The 11,493-nt window shown below is 46.8% G+C and overlaps 5 non-coding genes across 5 annotated transcripts; 2 read left to right on the top strand and 3 right to left on the bottom strand.

Annotated features, from left to right (window-relative positions):
* Positions 1-6,538: 6,538 nt before the first annotated feature.
* On the top strand, positions 6,539-6,704 carry LOC114682414. Its single transcript, XR_003733032.1, has one exon. It is a non-coding gene; the product is annotated as a U1 spliceosomal RNA (small nuclear RNA).
* A 775-nt stretch (positions 6,705-7,479) lies between these two features.
* Trnan-guu lies at positions 7,480-7,554 on the top strand. Its single transcript has one exon. It is a non-coding gene; the product is annotated as a tRNA-Asn (tRNA).
* Positions 7,555-9,234: 1,680 nt separating this feature from the next.
* On the bottom strand, positions 9,235-9,306 carry Trnah-gug. Its single transcript has one exon. It is a non-coding gene; the product is annotated as a tRNA-His (tRNA).
* A 779-nt stretch (positions 9,307-10,085) lies between these two features.
* On the bottom strand, positions 10,086-10,159 carry Trnan-guu. Its single transcript has one exon. It is a non-coding gene; the product is annotated as a tRNA-Asn (tRNA).
* Positions 10,160-11,329: 1,170 nt separating this feature from the next.
* LOC114682417 lies at positions 11,330-11,493 on the bottom strand. The gene has a single exon (XR_003733035.1). It is a non-coding gene; the product is annotated as a U1 spliceosomal RNA (small nuclear RNA).

The raw sequence follows: 11,493 nt of genomic DNA, 5'->3' as shown, positions 1-11,493 counted from the left end.
CACACAACCACAAAACTATTTCCCCAGTGTAATTTCTATTTTCGGCTGCGTTAGGCTGCGTTAGGCTTTTGCTTAGGACACTTTTAGAGGAGTCATTAAGTCTTATCTGCGGTGATTTTTAACTTTGATGCCTGTGGTCTTGGCTATTCCCTACAGAAAAACATACTTCATTGAGTCCGAATTTCTCCCAGATTTTTCCAATTTTAGTTTTGGGAATATCGACCGGCTGATTTGCCCTTGGAATCCTTTTTCTTCCTTCGCCTGTTTTTTAGATCACTGCTCTCGTTTCCATGTTCTTCTCTAACCCTCGGCTCGATTTGCCAGTCTGCAGTTCGGTTCATGCATTACTGGTTCTGTTTAATCTTTGGTGTGGCTTTTCCTCATCCACTGGCGTCTTTCATGGAAGCTTGTGAAATAGGACTGTTTTCGGCTTCTTAAGGTTTGGAAGCTGAGTGGGGTACATGTGTCTATCTTGTTGATCTTCCTTTCAAAAACAAATCTTTTTTTTCATTGAGTTATGGGGCTGCTCGCCTTTCCAGGCTGGCTTTCCAGTTCTTCCCTGGATTCTCCTATTCATTGATTCAGCCCGCCATTTCTTCGTATTCTGGTGTTATTTCTCTTTGGGTGAGTTTGTTTTCTTTTTGTTCTAGAGCTTTTCAGTTGTGTGTAAGTCATTGGTATGAGATTTCTCCATCTTCTTTATGTGTGCATTAGAGCTATGGCTTTTCCTCTTAGCACTGCTTTCATGGTATCCCATAAGTTTGGGTATGTTCTTGTACTTTCATTTTCATTGAATTCTAGGAAATCTTTCATTTTTCTTTATTTCTTTCTTCTTGACCGATTGGTGTTTCAGGTGGGCATTATTCAGTTTCCATGAGAGTGTAGGCTTTCTATAATTTTTGTTGTTGAAATCTAACTTTAAGGCATCGTGGTCCGATAAGATACAGGAGGTTATTCCAATTTTTTGTAATCTGTTGAGATTTGTTTTGTGACAAGCATATGGTCAACATTTGAGAAGGTTCCATGGGGTGCTGAGAAGAAGGTATATTCTTTGGTGCTAGGATGGAATGTTCTGTAGATAATCTATTAAGTCCGTTTGAGTCATAACATCTCTTAGGTCCTTTATTACTTTGTTAAGTTTCAGTCTGGTAGATCTGTCTTTTGGTGAGAGTGGTGTGTTTGAAATCTCCCACTACTAATGTGTGGGGTTTCATGTGCGATTTAAGCTTTAGTAATGTTTCTTTTTATGAATGTGGGTGCCTTTGTATTTTGAGGCATAAATGTTCAGAATAGAGACTTCATCTTGGTGGATTTTTCCCTGTGATAAATATGTAATGTCCATACTGATCTCTTTCGATTTGATTTTAGTTTGAAGTCTGTTTTATTAGATATTAGATATGCTACACCAGCTTGCTTCTTAGGTCCATTTGCTTGGAAAGCCTTTTCCCAGCCTTTTACTCGGAGGTAGTGTCTGTCTTTGAAGTTAAAGTATATTTCTTGTATGCAGCAGAAGGATGGATCCTGTTTTCTTATCCATTCTCTTAGTCTGTGTCTTTTTATAGGTGAGTTGAGACGCATTGATATTGATGGATATTAATGATCAGTGATTGTTAATTCCTGTTATTTTTTTTTTTTTTGTGGTAGTGTTGTGTTTTCCTTCTTTGGTATTTGTTGTTGTGGGATTATCTATTGCCTGAGTTTTCATGGGTGTGTTTAGCTTCTTTAAGTTGGATTTTTCCTTCTAGTGCTTTCTGTAGGCTGGATTTGTGGATAGGTATTGTTTAAATCTGGTTTTATCATGGAATATTTGTTTTTACTCCGCCTATGGTGATTGAGAGTTTTTCTGGGTATAATAGTCTGGGTTGGCATCCATGGTCTCTTAGTGTCTGCATAACATTTGTCCAGGACCTTCTAGTTTTCATAGTCTCTATTGAGTAGTCAGGTGTTATTCTGATGGGTCTGCCTTTATATGTTACTTGGTCTTTTTCCTTTGCGCCTCTTAATACTTTGTCTTTGTTCTGTATGTTTAGTATTTTGATTATGTGGCAAGGGGACTTTTTTTTTCTTGGATCCAGCCTATTCAGTGTTCTGTAAGCTTCTTGTGTCTTCGTAGGTATTTCTTTCTTTAGGTTAGGAAAGTTTTCTTCTATGATTTTGTTGAATATATTGTCTGTGCCTTTGAGTTGGTATTCTTCTTCTATCCCTATTATTCTTAGGTTTGGTCTTTTCATGGTGTCCAAAATTTTCTTGGAACGTTTTGTATTACGACTTTTTTGTCTTTAATGTTTTCTTTGACTGAGGAATCTATTTTCTCTATTGTGTCTTCAGTGTCAGAGATTCTCTGTTCCATCTCTTGCATTCAGTTGGTTATGCTTGCATCTGTAGTTCCTGTTCATTTAGTCAGGATTTCTATTTCCAGCATCCCCTCAGTTTGTGTCTTCTTTATTGTCTCAATTTCAATTTTCAAATCTTGAATTGTTTCCTTCATCTGTTTAATTACTTTTTCTTGGCTTTCTTTGATTTCTTCCAATTTTTTGTTTGTTTTTTTCTTCCATTTCTTTAAGGAAATTTTTTATTTCCTCTTTTGTTGGGATCAGAATGGCTCTGACCCCTCTAAGATTGCCCCCACCTCCCCTGTTCTGAGTGCGCTGAGGTCAGGCTGTTCTGCAGATGTTTTGCTGTTTGGTATATCTCGTGGTTTGGCAGCTGTGGCTTCCTGGGGCATGCTGACCATTCCTTGACCCTGGGTGCTGATAAACAATTTTGTTTGTTTCTCCTGAAAGGGTATATAAGATGGGGAAGAAAGAATAAAAGGGTCCTGATGTTTGCAACTTGACTGGTGTGTGCTGTGTTCATCTGGACTTCCCTCCCCAGGTTTCGGGCCCAATTACCGTGCAGGCGCAGCACTCTTTAAGGGAGTTTTTCATTTTCTCTTAAGGGCCTCTATCATCTTCTTAAAGTCATTTTTAGGATTGATTTCTTCTGCTTCTTCTGCCTTGGTATGCTCACGTCTTGCAGGTGTAGAATCACTACATTCTGATGTTGCCAGTATAGGTCTTTATGTTGTTGCCTGTATTTTTGCACTGGCGTCTACTCATCTCTTCTCTGCTCAGTGTAGCGGCGGTCTGTGTTGAAGGTGCCTCTCTTGTTCTAATTGTTAGTCTTGGTCCACTACGAGTTCTTGGTTAAATCGGTGCTGTTGGGCTCTGTTTCTTTGGGAGCAGCTAAGTCCAATCAGTGTTAGTGGTTCTGTCTCAGAGGCAGTTGTTCCAGTTGGTGCCAGGGTGTACTTATGGTTTCAGTGGTTGTTAGGTTCGTAGGTTTTTTTTGTTTTGTTTTTTGTTTTGTTTTTGGTTGTGGGGGAGCAGGAAAAGGTAGCTGTTTGGTCCTGGGACTCCGATGGGTAGGGCCTAGGGGCTAGGGACCTGATCTGCCGGTCTGGAGATGGGGTCTTACCTGTTCCCGGTCGGTGTAGGGTAGGCTTATGATTCTGGTAATCTGGGTCGGTGGCTGGCGGCGCCTTCTTTTGTGTTCTCAGGTCAACGTTTTGCTCATTCGTCAACTCCTCAGCGGATCTTGTTTCCTCAGACTGCAGACTGTAGGATTCTGAATCCTCTCCCGAATGGATCTCAGCTGAGCGGGTTGTTTAGTAGGGTAGTCTCACCAACATCTCCAAGTTGTTGGGTTTTGCAGGATCAGCAGCTGGGCCTGGTTGGCCTCAGGCAGTGTTGGGATCCATTCCAGGTCACAGCTGCTCATGCCTCCAGTCATCACTTTCCGTAGAAAAGGCCACAGTCTCTTGCTGTGAGTCACAAGTTCCCCAGATGTCCTGACAAAACTCAAAGGCAGAAGGGAAGGGACGGCAAACAGATTCGGTGGGGGCTGTCTAGCTGATTTTTGAACCGAATCATATGGGCTTTGAATTACTTTACTGATGCTTCCTGCTTTATAACCAGCTGTTCCTAATTTATTTGCATCAGGATAAAATGTAAGAGCTCCAGGTGCTCTTCTCACTGTGCAGGGAAGAATCCATTCAGTTCCTTTTATACATTGAAGTTCCTTATTTTTATTAATTTTGTTGTTAATTTCTCCTAGGAAATCTCTGTGAGCCCTTTGCCAACTGTCATTAATCACCAACAATTGCAAAATTTCAGCATTAGCATAGGGTACTACAGTCTCAGCTGGATCCTTTCCTGACAATTGACGAAGTCTTATTCTTCCCTTTATGATTAATTCAGAAACCCCTTTTATACAGGTCTTTAACTTTTTACTTTGCTTGTGAGCTAGAAAAATCTATTCCAAATATTATCGCCCTCTCATAATGAGTCTAGTAGGGGAATGACTGAAAGGTACAATTCTGAAAATACATTCAGTTGTGAGATCTAATCGACCCACATAGGCATTTTGTGGGTTTTGTTCTACTTGGGCTAATTCCCTTCCACCTCAGCTGTTAAATGTCTTGGACTGTTTAAATCTGAGCTATCTTGAAAAATTTGAAACAAGTTACTTAATTCTTAACTAGACAATCCAATGGTAGCCTGCAACCAGTTAATATCAACCAATAATTTTTTAATATTGTTAAGAGTGTGGAACTGAAAAAAAAAAGCTGGGCAGAGAAAAAAAAAATGGCGCACGCCTTTAATCCCAGCAGTGGGGAGGCAGAGGCAGGCGGATCTCTGTGAGTTTGAGGCCAGCCTGGGCTACAGAGTGAGTTCCAGGAAAGGAGCCAAAGCTACACAGAGAAACCCAGTCTCAAAAAACAAACAAACAAGCAAACAAGTGTGGAACTGATCTCTTCTAATCTGTACCTTTTGCTGCTGAATTCTCTGATTACTTAATTTAAATAATAAATAACTAAGAGAATCTCCTTAGGTATTAGTATTTTTTTAAGGAGAAATTTGTAATCCTCAACAGGGTAAAATTTTCTGTATCACTTTAAACATTTTTTTTCTAAGATATTTGTATCAGAAGCAGCCAATAAAATATCACTCCACCCATACAGGCTCATTAGTTAGCCGTTGTAAAGGCAGAGCAGTTGGTTTACCAGCCATGACCCCTACTCTAAATTTGGATAGCCAATTCCTGTTTTATCTTGTTGGACAACCTGTATAGTCTGTGATTTTCCTTGATAACTTTTTCCAATGCCTTTTCCAGGAACATACCCCATTTTAAACGTCATTTACAAGCTGCTTCTGAAATTGTAGGAATATTCATTTGAGCTCCTCGTTGTTGCAACAAATCTCTCCCCCATAAATTCATGGCTATATCAGCTACATAGGCTTTTAACATCCCTATTTGTCCTTCAGGCCCTATACATCTAATCCACTCTACACTCTGTTTTACCTAAGATAAGGTACCAATGCCTACAAATTCTTTTAAAGGCCAGTTTGGATCCAGGATTCTTGTTTTGAAATTATAGATACATCGGCACCAGAATCCAATAACCCTTTCAATATCAACCTCATTTGGTTTTATTTTCAGTTTAGGCCTTCCATCATTGATGACTGTTTGCCAAATACCTTTTACCCCCATACTTCCAAAACCTTCTCTCCTACATAGAGGAGCTGCTTTGACTTTAAACATGGGAGTAATAACAACTGAGCAATTCTATCACCAGCTTCTCTTTGCATAGTCCTTTTTACATATACCATAATTTTACTTTCACCCTGGTAATCTTTCATCTATAATTCCTGGGTGTACAATAAATCCTTGAGACATTAAACTGCTTTCTTCCCGAATTATTCCTACTGTTCCTTGGGGAAGGGGACCATACACCGCAGTGGCTATTCTATAACAAGGAATTTGTGGAGATAACAAAGGATGTTTGACCACCGCCCGGTCGAAAGCAGCTCTTCCTGAGCAGCATGCATTAATCCCCAATGCTTGAGCCTGTGTTCCTTCAAGAGCTGTTGATGAGACATCCCATTGCATCAGGAAATAGGTAGCTCATCTTGTTTGTTCCTGGCCCCAAGCTAAGCCCTTCTTCATCAAGTTTCCTGAAGGTAAAGGATTACCATGCATATCTCTCTTTGGTCTACTTCTGCTGTAGGGCCGGCTCCCAGGCTCCCCGACATCATTCTCCGACTTGGTGTTGGAGGGAGATGGGGGTCTATTCGTACTCAACAAAACCAGTCACAAGGCTGTTAGTCCAAGCGGTGGGCAGCCCACGGCTGTTGCGAGTTTGGAGACAATTCAAGATGGTTTGTCTCTGGTCCTTCAACATTCCATCCAGCTCTCCCCGCGCAAGAGAGTTCCCTAAGCCAACGTGGCTAAGGGGAGGGATGTGATGTCACCCTTGGTGCCTGTCGGGGGCGTGGTCTATGCAGATGAGAGGGCGCAGGGTCTGCCGGTCCGCACCCGCTGCGGAAACGCGAGGGATTTCTCACGTGGCGTGGGAGGGAGCGCGGGTCCGCGGGTGGCAGCGGAGCGCAGGAATCGGGCGCGGGTCCGGGGAGGCCCGCGATCGCTGGCGGCGAAGTGACCGTGTGTTGAGAGCGCAGGTCCGGGGTGGCTGAGCGGTGTGTGGTGGGAGTCGAGCATACTTACCAGGCAGGGGAAGACACCATGATCAAGTAGGTGGTTTCTTCCAGGGCGAGACTCACCAATGGTACTTGGGGTGTGTTGACCCCTTCGATTTCCTCAAATGCGGGAAAGTCGACTGCATAATTTCTGGTAGTGGGGGACTGCGTTCGCGCTCTCCCCTGGCTTTTTCCTGTGACAAAGAACAGACACCTTCTTTGACCTCTACTATTTCACGCCTGCTTTTATAAAAACCCTTTTATGGCTACCTTACCCTGGAGGCAACTGAAACCAAAAGGTGAAAGCCACGAGTTGAGCTCTTCAGCATTTGGATTTACCTCTTAACGCTTTTTTACAAGAACCATAAGAGGTTTTAGGTTAATACAAAAAGAAAAACAAAACAGAAAAAGCAATATTGGAGGCCTGGAGCTTTTGCCTGACAGCCAAACAGCACTTTTAGAAAAACTAGGTCTCAACTTGGGTTGTAGTCTAGTCCTTTCTTCCTTTCTTGGTTCCCGAGTTTAACATGAGCACCACCCCTGGTCCCGGGCCAGCAACACAATGTCCAAAAACCTGTTGTAAGTTTAGTAAAAATCAGTCACCCCTAGAAACTGCTGATAGAGGAATTCCTCCTCTGCTTTATTCGTTTCTTTCCCACCCTCCCCCTCCCGTGTTTGCGGTTAATTGAAAGAACAAAAACAAACACCCGCGTGACTTCATTGTCTTCCTAACGAAGTTGGCCCCGACCCCGGGTGCCCGAGGGTCCCTGCGTCCCGGCGTCCCGGAGCCGCCGGCCGCTCGCCCCGGGCTCATGAGGTTCGCGCGAGCTCGGGAAGCGGGTGCGCGGCGCGGGTCACGGCGGGGCGCGGGCCCGGGGGGCTTCGGGGCTCGGTCGTCCCCGGTGTGGCCGCCGCGGTGACGCCAGCCTCACCAAGGAGACGCCGCGTGGTCTACCGCACCGTCTCTGTGGCCGCAATCGGTTAGCGCGTTCGGCTGTTAACCGAAAGGTTGGTGGTTCGAGCCCACCCAGGGACGACGGGCCTCAGGCTTTTAACGGCTTTGCCAAGAAACAGCCACTTGTAAACACTGGAAAATGCACGTTCCTATATTCTGTTCACAGATCCTTGAGACCCACGGAAAACTCAAGCCCTACCTTCCCCTGTCACAGTTTATTCACGGCCAGGTCTCTGGCAAAGAAAACTACAACAACAAGGTTCCCTTTTTCCTCCCTCGGAATCGGGGCACCTGTGGACAAACCCCCCTGCTGCTGTCTTTGGTGTATTACGGAATGGGTAGAGTGGGAATCCTTTCTCAATAAAAGAAAATTATGGACAACGAGTCGCCAAAGCACTGGGCACAGACCGGACTTAATAAAACAGGTAAACTTTACACCACTGTTTAAAGATACGCAAACCAGAAGGGCGACCCCGCAACGTAATCGGTAATCAGAAAACGCTAGAACCAATTTAATTCGAAAACCATGTGCTGTGGAAATACCAAAATAAATCACAGAAACGGGCAGGAGCGGCCGTGTGGTAAGGAATCCCGGGACGGGCGGTTTCAGTCTCCGGACCGCTGGTTTGCTCCCCTGCTTTTGGAAGGACCGGTAGCAGTCTGCCCGCTCCCGAGGGGCTCCAGCCTGAGCCGACAGCAGGCGAGGGAAGTCTGTCACGTGCCCAGTTCACTCCCAGAGCCCACATAGTGTGGAAGGAGAGAATTGAGTCCTTCAAATTGCTGCCTTGTCCCCACAGCATCCTGGGACACGTGTGCTCACAATCACATGGGAGTTTACACAAATACATGAACATAATTTAAAACAGTTTTCTGCAAGTCCATAAATCAGACTTTTCTTCAGCCTCTATCTTTTATACTGTGAGATTATTCCACCACTTTTAAACGTGAATGTCTGTCAAATGGGTATCAAATTAATTCTAAATAGCCCATCGAATAGTATTTGTTCTGTAACTCAACTAATAAAAGCGTTTCAAGTAAAGCCATCTCACGCTTAAAGAGCACATCTAGACATAATCCATCTCCTGTCTGCCCTCCTGCACTGGGAAGAGCAGCAGGTTTTGTTAAGTGTCCTAGTGTGTTGGTCTCTCTATGGGGCTCTGGAGAACGGATCACCGTGGGGATGCGGCTCATGCTTCTCAGATCTCTTTGACCAGGACAATATATATACTATATTCTAATATATATATATATATATATATATATATATATATATATAGTATTCTTATTTTCTTGTGTTGATTAGATCATAGACTGTATTCTATGGAAATTGCAGTCTTGTTGCTTAGTTAGGACGGGTTTTCATCTTCAATAGTTATTCAGCATGTAGACGATAAAGATTTTACTCTCAAGGAGGTGGGGCAGTACACATAAACAAGCTTTCCCACTTGTGATGTGTTACCGCTAAGACAAAATACCAGACAGAACATTCGGACCCTGTATCATCCTGACCAAGACCAAAATTAGGGGTAGGGGTGTTATGTCCTAGGTCTTGGGCGCGGTGGACGGTGAAGGCGAATTTATGAGTGCACCGGAGACAGCGGGACGGACAGTGAAGACCACAGCCCCAAACTGCACCAGTGCTGCTTGAGTTCCTGGAGTCAGCTGGGCTTGGACAAGGGAGACTGGAGCCTGCGGCAAGACGTTAGCCAGGCGTGGGGCGCAGGGGGCAAGAAAGCAGCAGGCTGGGGCGGACGCGGGGAGTGCCGTGACTCGGATTCGAACCGAGGTTGCTGCGGCCACAACGCAGAGTACTAACCACTATACGATCACGGCGAGCCACAGGCCCCACGGCGGGCGCTGCCCACGCTTCGGAAGCGCCTGGCCCTGCATCAGGTCGGGTGCAGAGGGCGGCTGCTGACTGTGCAGTGCGTGGGTCGATGCCACTCCTGCGGGCGCAGTGTTTTCCCCAAGCACGTGACAGACTTCCCTCGCCTGCTGTCGGCTGAGGCTGGAGCCCCTCGGGAGCGGGCAGACTGCTACGGGTCCTTCCAAAAGCAGGGGAGCAAACCAGAGGTCCCGAGGCTTCGGGGGACGCCAGTCTGCAGAGACCGAGACCGCACGGCCCGTCCTGCCCGTTTCTGTGATTTATTTTGGTGTGTCCACAGCACATGGTTTTCGAATTAAATTGGTTCTAGCGTTTTCTGATTACCAGTTACGTTGCGGGGTTGCCCTTCTGGTTTGCGTATCTTTAAACAGTGGTGTAAAGTTTACCTGTTTTATTAAATCCGGTCTGTGTCCAGTGCTTTGGAGACTCGTTGTCCATAATTTTCTTTTATTGAGGATTCTCACTCTACCCATTCCGTAATACACCAAAGACAGCAGCAGGGGGGGTTGTCCACGGGTGTCCCGATTCCGAGGGGGAAAAAGGGAAACTTGTTGTTGTAATTTTCTTTGCCAGAGGCCTGGCAATGAATAATCTGTGACAGGGGAAGGTAGGGCTTGAGTTTTCCGTGGGTCTCAAGGATCTGTGAACAGAATATAGGAACGTGCATTTTCCAGTTGTTCACAAGTGGCTGTTTTCTTGGCAAAGCCGTTAAAAGCCTGAGGCTCGTCGTCCCTGGGTGGGCTCGAACCACCAACCTTTCGGTTAACAGCCGAACGCGCTAACCGATTGCGCCACAGAGACGGTGCGGTGGACCGCGCGGCGTCTCCTTGGTGAGGCTGGCGTCACCGCGGCGGCCACACCGGGGACAACCGAGCCCGAAGCCCCCCGGGCCCGCGCCCCGCCGTGACCCGCGCCGCGCACCCGCTTCCCGAGCTCGCGCGAACCTCATGAGCCCGGGGCGAGCGGCCGGCGGCTCCGGGACGCAGGGACGCAGGGACCCTCGGGCACCCGGGGGTCGGGGCCGCCGGGGCTCCACACTTCGGGCTCGCGGCCCGGGGCCCAGCAGGACTCGGCGACGGAGCCCAAGGGCGCATTAGGGTCCGGTCCTTTGCAGACCCGAGCACGGACGCGCGAGGGCCGTCACCCCGGGTGTGCTGGAGCCTCGGCGCGGCCCGCGTGGGAAAGGCGGCGAGTGCGGTACGGGTGCTCGGGGAGGCGGACGGGAGGGAGACGGCGGGACTGGACCCGGGGGTGGAGAGGGACCGGCGGGGTGGGGCGGAGAGGGACGCGCGGGGGGGGGCGGGGGGGGCTGGGGACACGCAGCGCGCGGCCCAGAGGAGGGCGAGCCCGGTGGAGCCCAGGGCTCACGCATCCAAGAGGCTCGAGCGTTTAGAACCGAGCGGACGCAGTGGAAGCCAACTTCGTTAGGAAGACAATGAAGTCACGCGGGTGTGTTTGTTTTTGTTCTTTCAATTAACCGCAGACACGGAAGGGAGGGAGAAACGAACAAAGCAGAGGAGGAATTGCTTCTATCAGCGGTTTCTAGGGCTGACCCATTTTTACTAAACTTACAACAGGTTTTGGACAGTTGTGTTGCTGGCCCGGGACCAGGGGTGGTGCTCATGTTAAACTCGGGAACCAAGAAAGAAAGAAAGGACTAGACTATAACCCAAGTTGAGACCTCGTTCTCCTAAAATTGCTGATTGCCTGTCAGGGAAAAGCTCCAGGCCTCCAATATTGCTTTTTGTGCCTTGTTTTTCTCTTGTTTTTGTATTAACCTAGAACCTCTTAAAGTTGTTCTTGTCAAAAGCGCGAAGAGGTAAATCTGAAGAGCTCAACTCGTGGCTTTCACGCTTTGGTTTCAGTTGCTCCGGTGGTATGGTAGTTTTAAAAGGGTTTTGTGAAAGCAGGAATGAAATAGTAGATTCAAAGAAACCATCTAAGAGTCTGCTCTTTGTTACAGTAAAAAGTCAGGGGAGAGCGCGAACGCAGTCCCCCACTATCATAAATTATGCAGTCGAGTTTCCCGCATTTGGGGAAATCGCAGGGGTCAACACACCCCAAGTGCAATGGGTGAGTCTCGCCCTGGGAAAACCACCTGCTTGATCATGGTGTCTCCCCTGCCAGGTAAGTAT

Source organism: Peromyscus leucopus, chromosome 6, assembly GCF_004664715.2.
Source record: "Peromyscus leucopus breed LL Stock chromosome 6, UCI_PerLeu_2.1, whole genome shotgun sequence".
Classification (NCBI taxonomy): Eukaryota; Metazoa; Chordata; class Mammalia; order Rodentia; family Cricetidae; genus Peromyscus; species Peromyscus leucopus.
This window is presented reverse-complemented; position numbering and strand designations above follow the sequence as displayed.